This window comes from Rhinopithecus roxellana, chromosome 5 (genome assembly GCF_007565055.1).
Source record: "Rhinopithecus roxellana isolate Shanxi Qingling chromosome 5, ASM756505v1, whole genome shotgun sequence".
NCBI classification, from domain to species: domain Eukaryota; kingdom Metazoa; phylum Chordata; class Mammalia; order Primates; family Cercopithecidae; genus Rhinopithecus; species Rhinopithecus roxellana.
In genome coordinates this window covers 169,664,040-169,677,611 of record NC_044553.1, presented here as the reverse complement: position 1 = coordinate 169,677,611, position 13,572 = coordinate 169,664,040, and the positions used below count along the sequence as shown (strand labels likewise).

At 39.3% G+C, this 13,572-nt stretch overlaps 1 protein-coding gene across 3 annotated transcripts in view; it reads left to right on the top strand.

Annotated features, from left to right (window-relative positions):
* Nucleotides 1-273: 273 nt before the first annotated feature.
* Nucleotides 274-13,572, top strand: part of GLCE (glucuronic acid epimerase) — a 124,113-nt gene continuing 110,814 nt past the window's right edge. For all 3 annotated transcript variants that reach the window (XM_030930589.1, XM_030930591.1, XM_010363643.2), the window contains exon 1: nt 274-469. The gene's annotated coding sequence lies outside the window, so the exon portion shown is untranslated. The remainder of the gene's footprint in view (nt 470-13,572) is intronic.

Sequence of the window (13,572 nt, the reverse complement as noted above, 5' to 3'; positions counted from 1 at the left end):
CTACCTTGCCGCTAACGTCCACTGCCTCCTACTACTTCTGGTCACTACTACCTTTGCTCACAGTTTATTAAGGAGGAGCGAAGAAGAGGAGGGGCGGAGAAGGGGCGGGGAGAACCACCTTTCCTTTTTTACAATTGGTCGTAGTAGACTACAAGTCCTGCCTCCCGTCCTGCCGCCGACAGGCTGCCAGGACTGTCACTCGAGGAGCTGCCGCTGCCGCCACCGCCCCCCCCCCGCCCCTTGCCGTGGCCCCGCCCCTTGCCGTGGCTGGGATCTCGCGGGAAGAGCTGCGGGCACGGCGGTGGCTCGGTCTCCCGGCTGCGCGCGGAGCGGGAGGGCTCTCCTCACACAAGCGCTTCCTTGCTGAGAGGCTGGAGCTGCGGCACCGCAGGCCTGAGCCACCCCTTCTTTGCTGTCTCCTTCTCTTCCTCAGGGCTCCCGGGTCTGCTCGCCTTCCGACGCTGCTCAGGTTAGAGAGTCCGGAGCGCGTCTCCGCTGAGGAGCGGTCGGGAGCGGGGACACGGAGCAGCCGGAGCAGGCGGGCTCCTGACGGGGGCGGCTCCGGGGGCTGCGCGGCACTGCCTGGTGGGCGCGAGGCTTGGCGGGGTTTGGGAGTGCGGGGGTCGAGGAGGCGGTGCAGTGGGATCCGGGCGCGGGCGCCCAAGGGCGGTGTAGCGGGTGTCGGAGCTCCCGAGGTGAGGGGGCAATGTATTGGGGTCCTGGGGGCTCTTCTGGCTTGAGGTGGGGGTGGGTGGCGGCACACGGGGTCCTGGGTCTTTGACGTCGAGGGAGATTTATCAGGGTCTTGAGCTTCTTTGAGGTGGTGTAGCGGGGTTCCTGGACAAGAGGTCCTTTTATCTGGGTCCCAAGCTCTTTGGGGCAGAGAATGCAGTTTAGCAAGGTTTACACCGGTGTAAACCTGGTCACTGGAGGCAGGTCATCGGGGTCTTGGGTGTTCTTTGAGCGGGCGTGGGCGTCCGTTTTGCATTGCTGGGATGAAGAAGCAGTGTGTCCGGGTTCTGGGGAGAGGGGTCTGTTCATCGGTGTCTCTGGGTAAGAGAGCGATGTATCCGTTCCACGGGGTCGGGGCCGCCTTGGGGGATTGTTGGGGGCTGAGGGTGTACGGCGGCGACCAGCGTCTGTGCCGGGGTTTCTGCTTTGCCCGGAGGGGGGCGGTAACCTGGCATGGTCTCCAGTCTTTTGGGGGCGACAGGGCGAGTTAGCTGGCCCCCGGGCGATCTCTCGGGTGGGCGCGGCTCGGTGGGCGCTGGGTACGCTGAGGGCGGGAGAGGGCTTTAGTGCTACCGCGAGCTTGCCCAGTCTGCGGCTGGGCAACATCCTGAAACGTTTTTGTTCAGGTCTCCTTCTCTCTGGATGAGATTTACTCAATGCTTAGTTGGAGGATTGATCGGTGTTTGTTGCCTAGTTGAAGAAGCAGTGCGTTTGTTCTGCAGTTTTCTTTTCTCTGCCCCGGGATCCCTGTGGGGGCGCGCTGGTCTCGCTGGAGCTCCGGGAGCTAGAGTGGCAGCACCTTAGGTGGGTATTTGGTCTGCAGGTTCTTTAGGAGGCCGGTGTCCGCAGGTTGAGCGTGGGTACCGCTCCTGAGCAACTGAAATCTGTTGAGGGTGGGGAAGACTGATTTTGGCTTGCTTTCCTAGGTGGTGGTCTGCTTTGCTGATCCTGCATTATTAGATCTGTTCTGAAGTCTTGCCTGAGTGAGTGTTAGGCACAGTCAAATAGTGCTGGGAAGCGTGTTCTGTCTGGCTTCTTTCTGTCCTTTGAAAAGCATTTGTAGAGAGGGTTAACGTCAAATTCAGCCTCCAGAAAACATTGGAATTTGAAATCCCAAAGCTAGAGCTCTGCAAAAGCTTTTTCTGCGACCTGTAAGGATGGTTAATCGAGCTCTTTTAGAAAATCCTGCTTAACAGTTTCATTGTATTGTAAAAGTGTATTTAGCCTTGGATATTATAGAGGTTTTGGTAACTAGCGTAGGCTTAGGTGGAATTTAAATAAAATGACCTGTATGATGTGTATTGGTTAAAAAACAAAACAAAAAACAACGTATAGGTCAGAAAGTCTGTGTGTTTGCCTGATGTTTCTTTTGGTTAGTTACTCTATCACAGAGGCCTGTAGATGAAATTTAATGGGGCAGGCAGTGAAGTCCGTACTCAGAGCTATTCTGTAGATGTGTAATCTGGGGTTAACAGACAAATTTGAGTATACCAAAGCAAATAATTTTGCCTGCCTTATTTTTCTTCGTGTCAGTTTTTTTTTTTTCTCTCGTTTTTTGGTTTGTTTGTTTTGAAACAGGGACTCATTCCGCCTTCTAGGCTGGATTGTAGCATCGCTACCATGGCTCACTGCAGCCTGGACCTCCAGAGCTCAAGCAGCTCTCCCAGTTCAGCTTCCCACCCCCACCCCCAGTAGAGTAGCTGGAACTACATACATATGCCATCATGCCTAATTTTTTTATTTATTCAATTAATTAAAGACAAAATCTTGCGCTGTTGTGCAGTCTGGTCTTGAACTCTTGGCCTCAAGTGATCCTTCAGCCCCAGCCTCCCAAAGTGCTGGGATTTACAGGTGTGAGTCACCATGCCAGGCCTCTTAGATACAATTTTTAAAAATATGTCATTTCTTCTGATCTTAGAACCAGACAGATTAGGGATAATGTACCTAATTTTGGAATTTTACATCGTTTTGAAAAACAAGGGAATCCCGCACAGCAATATTTAATACTTTGAAGGGGTTAATATAAGTTTTGTTGTTGTTTCTATTCAGACCAAAATACCTGGTTGACATATACAGCTGTCACAACTGATTGCTTGAGCAGATATTTGGTTGGAATGACAACCCCCAAACCTGTAAGCAGATCTTATTTTTCCTATTTTTGAGATAAAGACAAAGAACAAATTAAGCAGGTTTCAGAACCTTTTTTTTTTTTTTTACATCAGCTTTCATCATTTCTAAGTAAGAAATAGACTGATAAGTCAACAAATATTTGATTATCTGCTATGTGTCACAGCTCTGGAGGTACACTGATTAAAGCTGTCATGTGGCTTTCCCCTTTAAGTCAAGAGAGAGAGGAAGGCAACAAATAAATACAGTTAAAAATTGTGATACTGCTAAGGAAGAAATACAGAAGGTACTTGAGATTCAGCTCTCTTTTTTTTAGTAACCCCTGAATGATGATACAATTGATGTCTGTTGTGATAATCAGAAACCAAGCAAAATAGTTAACTGCCTTCTAAATTATTAAAGAAAGATTAAATTACAATCAGTAGAGTTTTAGGTATTAAATATATGTTGATTCTTTGTAGATGCTTGTGCTATGTAAGCATACAAAAGTCTATAAGGATACACATCAGACTTAACCATGTTTGAATTCTTCAGGAGGGAGTTGCAGAGGCATAGAAGAGAGCAGTTTAGTTTTATAGTTTTATATTACTTGAATCTATTTCAATATATTACTTGAATCTATTTCAATGAGCAGACATTACTTTTAAGTACAAGTTAGAGAAACCCCAAAATTAAAACATTTCAGTCACTGTGCAAATTGGTGAAATGTACAGTGTTTATAAGGCTTTTGTCAGTGTTGCCACTTGCACCTGTGTATACTAATGAAGGAAAAGAGTATTTCAAGTATCTGAAAATTATAAGGGTTTGTAGGGTGGGGTGGGCAGCACAACAAAATAAGAAAAGACATAGACCTAAGTAAAAGGTTAAAACATGTTAAGGTTGTTGGATATTTAATTATGTAAAGATAAATTAATTTTAGGATTTTCTTTTATCAAATTTAATTTTTTCCTGAGTTTGAAAAAGGACGTTTTTAGATATCCTAGAGGACAATAGGGTGGGGGAATAGGTATTCTTATTGTGGTGCAGACTTCAGGAAATTTCTTTTTGTCAAACACATCTGATATATTTTGCTTGTGAAGCATACGAACCATAAAAATAATTTTATGGTTTCATTATTACACTGCTGAAAATGACAGTACCAAAGTGTCTTTTGAATTATCATTCAGAGTCCTAGAATCATAAATATGATATGCTAAAGCAGTTTCTAGAAAGGAAATCATAAGACATGAATTCCAGTCTTCACTGTGCTACTCATGGTGTGTCCTTGGATAATTCCTTAGTCTTTCAGGGCCCCAGTTTTCGTATATACATATATGAATTATACTTACATACATTTTATATATAATATATACTTTTGCTTTGATCATATATACGTATATGACATGTGTATGCTGTTATATACATGTCATATATGTATATAATATGTATAATATGTAAAATATATGTATACAAAGATATGTGTACACACACTTATACATATAGTTTTTATGTTGCAAGTCTGAAGTATTATATGTACAAAAAGGAAGAGATACCTTAAGAGTAGCTAGTTCTCAGGATACAACTAGTTCCATGTAATTTTTACATATTATGCCTAATTTTAGAAGCCTCTTTTTTTAAAGATACATGGCAAGTATTTAATTCTAGAATATAGATTCATGAAGGTGAATGATTTTCTTTGGATAATTTAGCTTTATCCGTTAAAGCATTATTATTTTTAGTTCCAGTCCCTGGTTCTTTAGTAGATTATCTATATAATAATATGTCCTTACTTAACTCTGGATATAGAATGAGGTCTCTAGTGGTTGCCTCCAGTCTTGCCCCCCTTAATCCATCCTTACACTACTGCCAAGGTGATTTTTTCTAAAGTGCAAATCTATCCAAATCTATTCATTGCTTCTTTTCTTGTTTCTTTTCTCTTTCTTTCTTAGAAATGTTACTCAGATTTATTTCTTTATCTTTCAACTTTTAAGTTCAGGGGTACATGTGCAGAATGGGCAGGTTTGTGATACAGGTAAACATGTGCCGTAGTGGTTTACTGCACAGATCATCCCATCACCCAGGTATAAAGCCCAGCATCCATTAGCTGTTCTCTTCCTGATGCTCTCTCTCCCTGCCCTTCTTTTTTAAAGCCCATACTTTATCAGCCCAAGTCTCTATCATTACAAGGCCTTTCATCATCTGGCTAATCTTATGCATTTACCCCACCATAAATCTGAAGCTCCACTTGTACTAATACGAGCAGTTTACTGAATGAGCCATACTGTTTCCTGACTCAGAGCCTTCACATATGTTCTCTCCACTGTTTAGAATGCCTTTCCTTCTTTTGTCTTGCTGACAAAGTCTACTGATTTTTTTAAGATACAACGTAAGCACTGTGTGCTTTTTTTTTTTTTTAAGCTTTTTTTTAGCTTTTTTTTTTAATTACCATTTTTTCTTTTCTTTCTTTACTGTCTCCTTTTTAACTCTTCTGGTCCTCCCTCTTCCCGACCCTAGGTGTTATATACTCACTGTATCATGTTCATTCATTCTTTTGTGTTTACTAATGTGTAGTAATTATGTCTCTCTTTCCTCCTGGACTCAAAGGCAGGTTTATATTTGTCTTATTATTTTTGACTTCCTGTTGCTTATTTACACATAGTTGGCTATCATTACATGTTTTACTCAATACCAAGATTGATGTGTTCATGATGTCAGAAATGAGTTAAACTCAAATCTCAGTCTTGTCCTGTTTTCGTAAAATTTGGGGGCTTCTAAAGTATCTTATTCTCTTGCCCTGTGACCACAAGCTGATATGAGAATGGTAGTTCTTAGCTTTGTGTTTAAGAAATAAGACTTGTAGCACTTTAAGAGGTGAGGGTTATTCTGTTAAACTTGCAGAAAAGTCTTGTAGAATTTTGAGGCAACTACTAATCCTTATCTCTAAAATTGCTAGGAGAGATATTAACTAGTTTGGGTGTTTTAAATCTTGGACATCATTATTTGGTAGCTGTTTTACCTTGGCTGCTTTTTACTTGGAAAATGATAGTAGCTGATGTGTGCAGGTTTTTATTTAGGCTTTAATAATTGCTTTACATACATTGCCTTTAATTTTCAAAATAAATCCTGATCATTTAATAATTTGCTCAGTGTCATTATCTACTAAGATGCAGACTATGACTACATGTAGGTCTCACTGTCTCCAGATTCTGTGCTTTTTCTAATACTACATTGTTTTCTGAATATGACTGCTTATTCAGTGTTTAAAATGAGTAACAGATATTTAATTCATTTTGTAAATTGAAGAAGTAAGTTGTAAGGTTTGTCCATTCAATTCGTCCAAAAAAGCTAAAGTAGACAATTTGAGATTGATTGGACTTTAGAGACCATTTAATCCAACTCCTTCCTTTAGCATATGAGGAAACACATATGCAAGAGTGGTGGAATGGTGTGCTGAAGATCACACAGTTAGTTGGTCTATAAGATTTTCTTTGTTAAGCTGGTTGTGAACACTGGTGTTATAAAACTATTACTTGAGGCCAGGCATGGTGGCTCATGCCTCTAATCCCAGCACTTTGGGAGGCCGAGGCGGGCAGATTACCTGAAGTCAGGAGTTCAGGACCAGCCTAGCTAACATGGTGAAACCCCGTCTCTACTAAAAATACAAAAATTAGCCGGGCATGGTGGCACACGCCTATAATCCAGCTATTTGGGAGGCTGAGGCAGGAGAATTGCTTGGGCCTGGGAGACGGAAGTTGCAGTGAGCCGAGATTGTCCAGCCTGGCCAACAGACCTAGACTGTCTCAAAAAAAAAAAAAAAAAAAAAAAAAAGGCCAGGTGCGATAGCTCACACCTGTAATCCCAGCACCTTGGGAGGCCGAGGCGGGTGGATCACTTGAGGTCAGGAGTTCAAGACCAGCCTGGCCAACATGGCGAAACCCCATCTCTACTAAAAATACAAAAATTAACCAGGCACGGTGGCGCGCACGTGTAATCCCAGCTACTCAGGAGGCTGAGGCAGGAGAATCGCTTGACCTGGGATGCAGAGGTTGCAGTGAGCTGAGATCACACCACTGCACTCCAGACACTCCAGCCTAGGTGACAATGTGAGACTCTGTCTCAAACAAAACAAAACAAAGCAAAAAAGTATTACTTGAAAGAGATACCAGATGCCTGATTTTCACCCTCAAGGGGAAAAAAAAAAGCCTAGAATGACTTTTTATAAAAGTAATGTTGAGGATCTGAGAGTCTTAAGGACAATCAGAGAAAATCCTGACTTTGGATCATGACACATGGAGACACGCCAGTGCCTTTATGCACATGGTTCCCTAATCTTGGTTCCTTTTCTTCCTCTTTTTCTTTCTTAAAATTTGTCCACAGTTTACTGATATTATGCCTGCTGAATTGTTATTAGCACCAGTCTTACCAGTTATCATTTAAGTGCCAACCATGGGCTACTAGGAATACAGAAATGCATAAAATCTAGTCACTGCCATAAAGAAGCTTGGTCTGTTTGGGAGCGGAAGGCAGTATATATCTAATTGCAAGGTAGTATATAAAGATAACCACGAGTAGTACAGCTTTAGCAGCTCAGAAGATTGGATAAATGTGGGCTGGGCTAGTGGTTACAGAAATTTCTATATAGAAAAGTTTCTATTTAAGTCTTTAAGTGAAGAGTTGGAATGGTGTGAAAGGAGAAAAAGACTTGGGAATTTTTTTTTTTTTTAAATTATCTCAGCTTTTACTAATCTTACCTTCCTCACTTTCCTTCAGCCACACTCCTCACTGTTTCATAAGATCTGTAACATGTTCTTTCAGATATCCAAATGTCTCCCTCCCTCACTTCCTTCAGGTCTTAATTAAAGTATCATCCTTTATCTGAGAACTTGACTGGTCATCTTGTTTAAAATGACAGTATCTCTTCCACACATACTCTTCCTGTCCTTCTTGCCTGCTTTGTTTCTTTTTTGTGCTTTTCACTATCCAAAGTACTCTAGATTTTTATTGTCTTTCTACCCCTACTAAAAAATATGTAAGAGCCGGTGACACAGTGATGCACGCCTGTAGTCCCACCTACCTGGGAGGCTGAGGTTAGAGGATTGCTTGAGCCCGGGAGTTTGAGATCAGCCTGGGCAAAAAAGTAAGACCCTATCTCAAAAAAAAGAGTTAAATGAAAAATTAAAAAACATAAGACCCTCCAGGATAGGAATTTTTACCCATTTTAGTCAATACTATATCACCAACATACAGAACAGTGCCTTTTACAAAGTAGGTGCTCAAATTTTTGTTGAATTAATGACAGTAGAACTTTAAAAGCAGGAGCTTAAAAGATCGTTTGATCTAAGCCTCTCATCTCTACTTTTCTTTCTTTCTTGCTGGCAGGCATGGAGGAAGAGGAACTTTCCATTCTATCTATTCCGTTTTTTTTTTTTTTTTTTTTTTTTTTTGAGACAGAGTTTCACTTTCGTTGTCCAGGCTGGCGTGCAGTGGCGTGATCTGGCTCACCGCAGCCACAACCGCAGCCTCTCGGATTCAAGTGATTCTCCTGCCTCAGCCTCTTGAGTAGCTGGGATTGCAGGCATGTGCCACCATGCCCAGCTAATTTTGTATTTTTAGTAGAGATGGGATTTCTCCATGTTGGTCAGGCTGGTCTCAAACTCCTGACCTCAGGTGATCCACTCACTTCAGCCTCCCAAAGTGCTTGGATGACAGGTGTGAGCCGCTGCACCCGGCCTATCCATTCTATTTTTTAAAAAATTTGATAGGACTTGAAGAAAAAAACATATACAATAAAGTACACAAATCATAAGTGTACAGCTTAATGAATTACATATGTAAACTTGTAACCAACAATCAGATCAAGATAGAGAACATTTCCAGGACCTTGGAAGCTTCTTCCTGTTCTCTCTTAGTCATTGCTTAACAAAAGTTACCAATTTTCTGATCCCCATCACTATAGATTAGTTGTGCTTATTCCTGAAATTCGTATAAGTGGAATCAAATCATTCTTTTATGTCTAATTTCCTCTGTTGAACATCACATCCGTGAGATCCATGTTTTTTGAGTTAGTAGTAGTAATTCTTTTTCATTGCTCTGTATTATTTCATTGTATGAGTATCTATTTGTGTCTTCTGTTGACAGACATTTGGGCTGTTTCCAGTGTTTAGTTCTTAGAAACAAAGCTACCATAAACAATTTTGTGCATGTGTTTTGGTGACCATAAAAATTCATTTTTTGGTGAAGCGCTTCATTTAAATATATAATAAAACGTATCTCCATATATACGCACACATATACACACATAATTCTTAAGCTCACATGGTTCCTATCACATGCTAGATGATCACTAAATGATTAAAGATGAATTAACTAATCTTTTATTATAATATTATTTCAAATGTATTAAAATAATTTTTTCTCTCTAATAACATTTATGAAAATCTTAGTACATAATCTTTCTCCATATCTGATCTGTTTGAAGAATAGGAATAAAAACATTCAATCAAAAGATAAGACCTTAAAAAAATTAGACATTGCCATATTGCTTTCTAGAAAGATGCTAATTTATATGCCAATATGGAACATTAGTTTTAAAAAAACTTTTGCTATTTGATAAGCAAAATATCTTACTTTAATTTGTCTTTCTTCGATTATAAGTGAAGTTGAAACATTGTAAGTTGTTTCATAAACAATTAGTTGTTAAAATATTTATAATAAAACAATTTTTAAAAGAATGCCTCAGACATTGTCTCGTAAGGTAAAAGATTTTTTTTTTTTTTTTTTTTTTTGAGGCGGAGTCTCATTCTGTCACCTAGGCTGGAGTGCAGTGGCCGGATCTCAGCTCACTGCAAGCTCCGCCTCCCAGGTTTACACCATTCTCCTGCCTCAGCCTCCCGAGTAGCTGGGACTACAGGCGCCCGCCACCTCACCCGGCTAGTTTTTGTATTTTTAGTAGAGACGGGGTTTCACCGTGTTAGCCAGGATGGTCTCGATCTCCTGACCTTGTGATCCGCCCGTCTCGGCCTCCCAAAGTGCTGGGATTACAGGCTTGAGCCACCGCGCCCGGCCTGGTAAAAGATATTTTAACTAGAATTAATGTTCTTTATTGTAGTTTTTCCTTTTAATAGATAAAACATTTTGCATAGTTATTAGAAAAACATAAAAAATTCAGAGACAGAAACAGTTGTCCCAGAAGCAGCCACTGTTAACAGTTTTTTATGTATACTTCTGAACATATTATAGACTATGCATGTATATGTATATGTGTATAAATATGTGTATATGTGTATGTGTATAAATGTATGTATATATATTTGTGTGTGTGCATGCATACGTGTAATGTGTGTGTATATATGCCAAAACATTAGATGAATTATGGAAACCATTCATTAAAATACTGTCTGGTTTGGATGTGTTATTTTGTACCGTTTTGTGTACTAAAAATTAGAAAGGGTCTAGCTATGATTGGTATCTGGCTACTGGCCCAGAAGGAAGAAAAGCAGGGTCTGGCAAAGTATTTGGCAGTAATCTTCTATAAGACAAGTGGCCTTAGCTCTCCTTATTACTGGATCAGTTCTTTGACAATAGCACTTCTGTTTATAGTACTGATTGTGTAGTATTATTCCAAAGTGAAAAGCCAAGTTTTTGAAAATTAGACAGATGATACCTGAAAGAACTCTTTAGAAGTACGAAAGCTATTTGGAGGTATTTAGGAGAACATTTAGGGAAAAGATACTTTATTCTTAAACATTTTAGGATTCATTTGCTTGACAGTTACAGTTTTTGCAGAATTTCTATGACTACTGTTTAACAGTGAAAATTTGAGTTTGAATAATTGCAAATAAAATTCTTCATTTACTTAAACTTTTATTTACCTAATTTAAAAACCAATCAGCCTCAATATAAACATATTTTAAAAATATTTTAAGACATTTTTCATGATAATATATGTTAGTAATTTGTCTCATACATAAAAGATATTTCTGAGCTTGACTTGAATGTCACTGTTAGATAAATGGTTTGAGCAACAAGAGTCAGAAATTTTAATTGGATTCTGCAGGATTTTAATGGTTTAGGGAAAAGGGAAAAGGTATTTGCTTTTGGGATAGATTCTTTTTTTTTTTTTTTTTTTAAGACGGAGTCTCACACTGTCACCCGGGCTGGAGTACAATGGCATGATCTCGGCTCTCTGCAACCTCGGCCTCCCGGGTTCAAGCAGTTATCTTGCCTCAGCCTCCTGAGTAGCTGAGATTACAGGTGCCTGCTACCATGCCTGGCCAATTTTTTTGTATTTTTAATAGAGACGGGGTTTCACTATGTTGGCCTGGCTGGTCTCAAACTCCTGACCTTGTGATCCACCCACTTTGGCCTTCCAAAGTGCTAGGATTACAGGCATGAGCCACCGCGCCCAGCCCTGGAATAAATTCTTTTTAAGGCCCGTATTTCAAAAACTAAAATTTGGGGATGACTATTATTTACTGAATACTAACTCATTGATGTAGTCCAGGATAAGTGAGGGGTATTATAAGAGTTCCTGTTTACTAGAATTCATGTATCCTACTAAGGATAGATTATAAAACTGTAAGGGCCACTGAAAGAATTTACATCTAATTGTGATTAATAATATTTGGGGAATTTGAAGAATTTGTCAGAGGGGAGAGATCATCTTGATTTTTAAAAAATGTTCAATTTTGAAGTATATCTTTATAGGAGAATTGCAAAGATAGTACAGAGGATTTCCGTGTGCCATATACCCTTCACTCAGCTTTCTCTAATGTTCATATCTTATATAATCATGTTATATTGGTCAAAACTAAGAAATTCATACTGATTTTTTAAAAGGGAATTCAATTAACCTGTTTTTTTGAAGACCTACTATATATAAAAGAGTATTTTGGCTGCTGAAGTATGTACAATATGGGAAAAGGAGTAAAGGTTACAGATAATAGCAATAGAGTGATGAGCTTGTTGTCATTCCTTGAACAAATTCTTAAACAGATTATCGAACACGTGTTGTTGGTACTTACAAAAGAAGGCACTGATCACTCGGAACCAGCATGGGTTCACAAGAACAAGTAATGACACCTAGCTTTACTTCCTTTCTTATAGGATAAGTGAACTATACCTGTAAGTAGGTATGTCAGAAGATACTCTGGCCATAGTATATATAAAATTATCACTATATTTATTGGATTTTAAATTACGTGCTGGGCACTGGATTAAATGCTTTTACATAGGTTGCCTCATTGAGTTATTGTTTTACAGATGAGGAAAGGGACCCTCAAGGTTATACATATAGCATTTGACATCCTTTTATGATACCTTTTTAGACTAGATAGAAAATGTGGTCTCAAGAGTTACATAGGTAGGTGGATTAGTAATTGCTTAAATGGCCATATCCAGAGCTTGATGATTACTGGGCTTATGTTAAAATTAAACTACAGTACATTCTTAGTGGTGTGCCTCAAGAAGTTATCATGTCCTATGTAAGATTTTTATCAGTTACTCTCAAAATTGTAAGGGAATGCTGGTATATGCACAGAATCAGGATCTTCACTCACTCTTACTGCCTTATTTCTAATAGTTAAAATGACAGACTGTATTAAGAAAATACTTGTTGTGAAATGTGTTGTAAGATTTTATATTTGACGTGTAAATATTTGATAAAGACAGGCCTATAATTGAATTTTTTTTTCAGAAGTCTGCACAAATACAAGATGGGAATCTTGGAGGGCTAACAGCAGTAGGTGTGTGTTTAAGCAGAGGTGTGTGCCTGGGTGTGTCTCCTTATTTGTCTACAGTTGGTGAGTGGTTTATTATAACTATCCCAAAAGCTAACACCTGCTTAAGCTACACTGTTTTGAAGCATATTGTCCAAAACAGTTGATTTTTATTTTGTACTCTGCATCTAGCTTAGTTCTGTTCTGTTTGCCACATTTTAAGGTAGGCATTGATAAACAATGTAGTGAGAGGAGAGTAATCAGAATGAAGCAGTCTTGAAACAGATAGTTGCAAAGTAATTGAAACATTGAGGCTGTTTAGCATGGAAGAAAGAAGACTTGAGGTATATGATAATACTTTTTAGATTGGGTAACTGGATGATATTTAATGTTCTTCCTGACTCAAATCTGGGATTCTGTGAAACATGAAGGGATGGCACATGGAAGAAGAATTAAGCATATCTTTTGCATTGCAGTCTGAAGGATGGAACTAGGAACAATGAATGAAAGTTAGAGGAAGGAAAATATTGGTTCATAATGAAGAAGACTTTTTATTTTTTTAAGAGATGGGGTCTTGCTGTGTTGCCCAGGCTGAAGACAATTTGAATGGAGTAAACATTGACTCACTGAGCCACTAAAGCATAGATTGAGTAGTGTTTAATCAAGCTATCCTCTAAGGACTTTTCCAATTTTAAAAATTTAAAAAATTTTCTTCATTGGTTGTAATTCCAACTGGCAGAACATTTTCTTGGGCACTTATTCACACTTATTCATAATACTTATGGCTTCATATAGTATCAGATTCTATTAGGGAAAATGATACCTTCCTGATAATCAAAATCTGAAATTAGAATATGAAATAATTTAACTAGATTTTTTATTTTTTAGAGACAGGATCTCACTCTGTCACCCAGGCTGGCATGCAGTGGTGTGATCTTGGCTCACTGCAACCTCTCCATGCTCAGCTAATTTTTGTATTTTTGTAGAGATGGGGCTTTGCCATGTTGCCCAGGCTGGT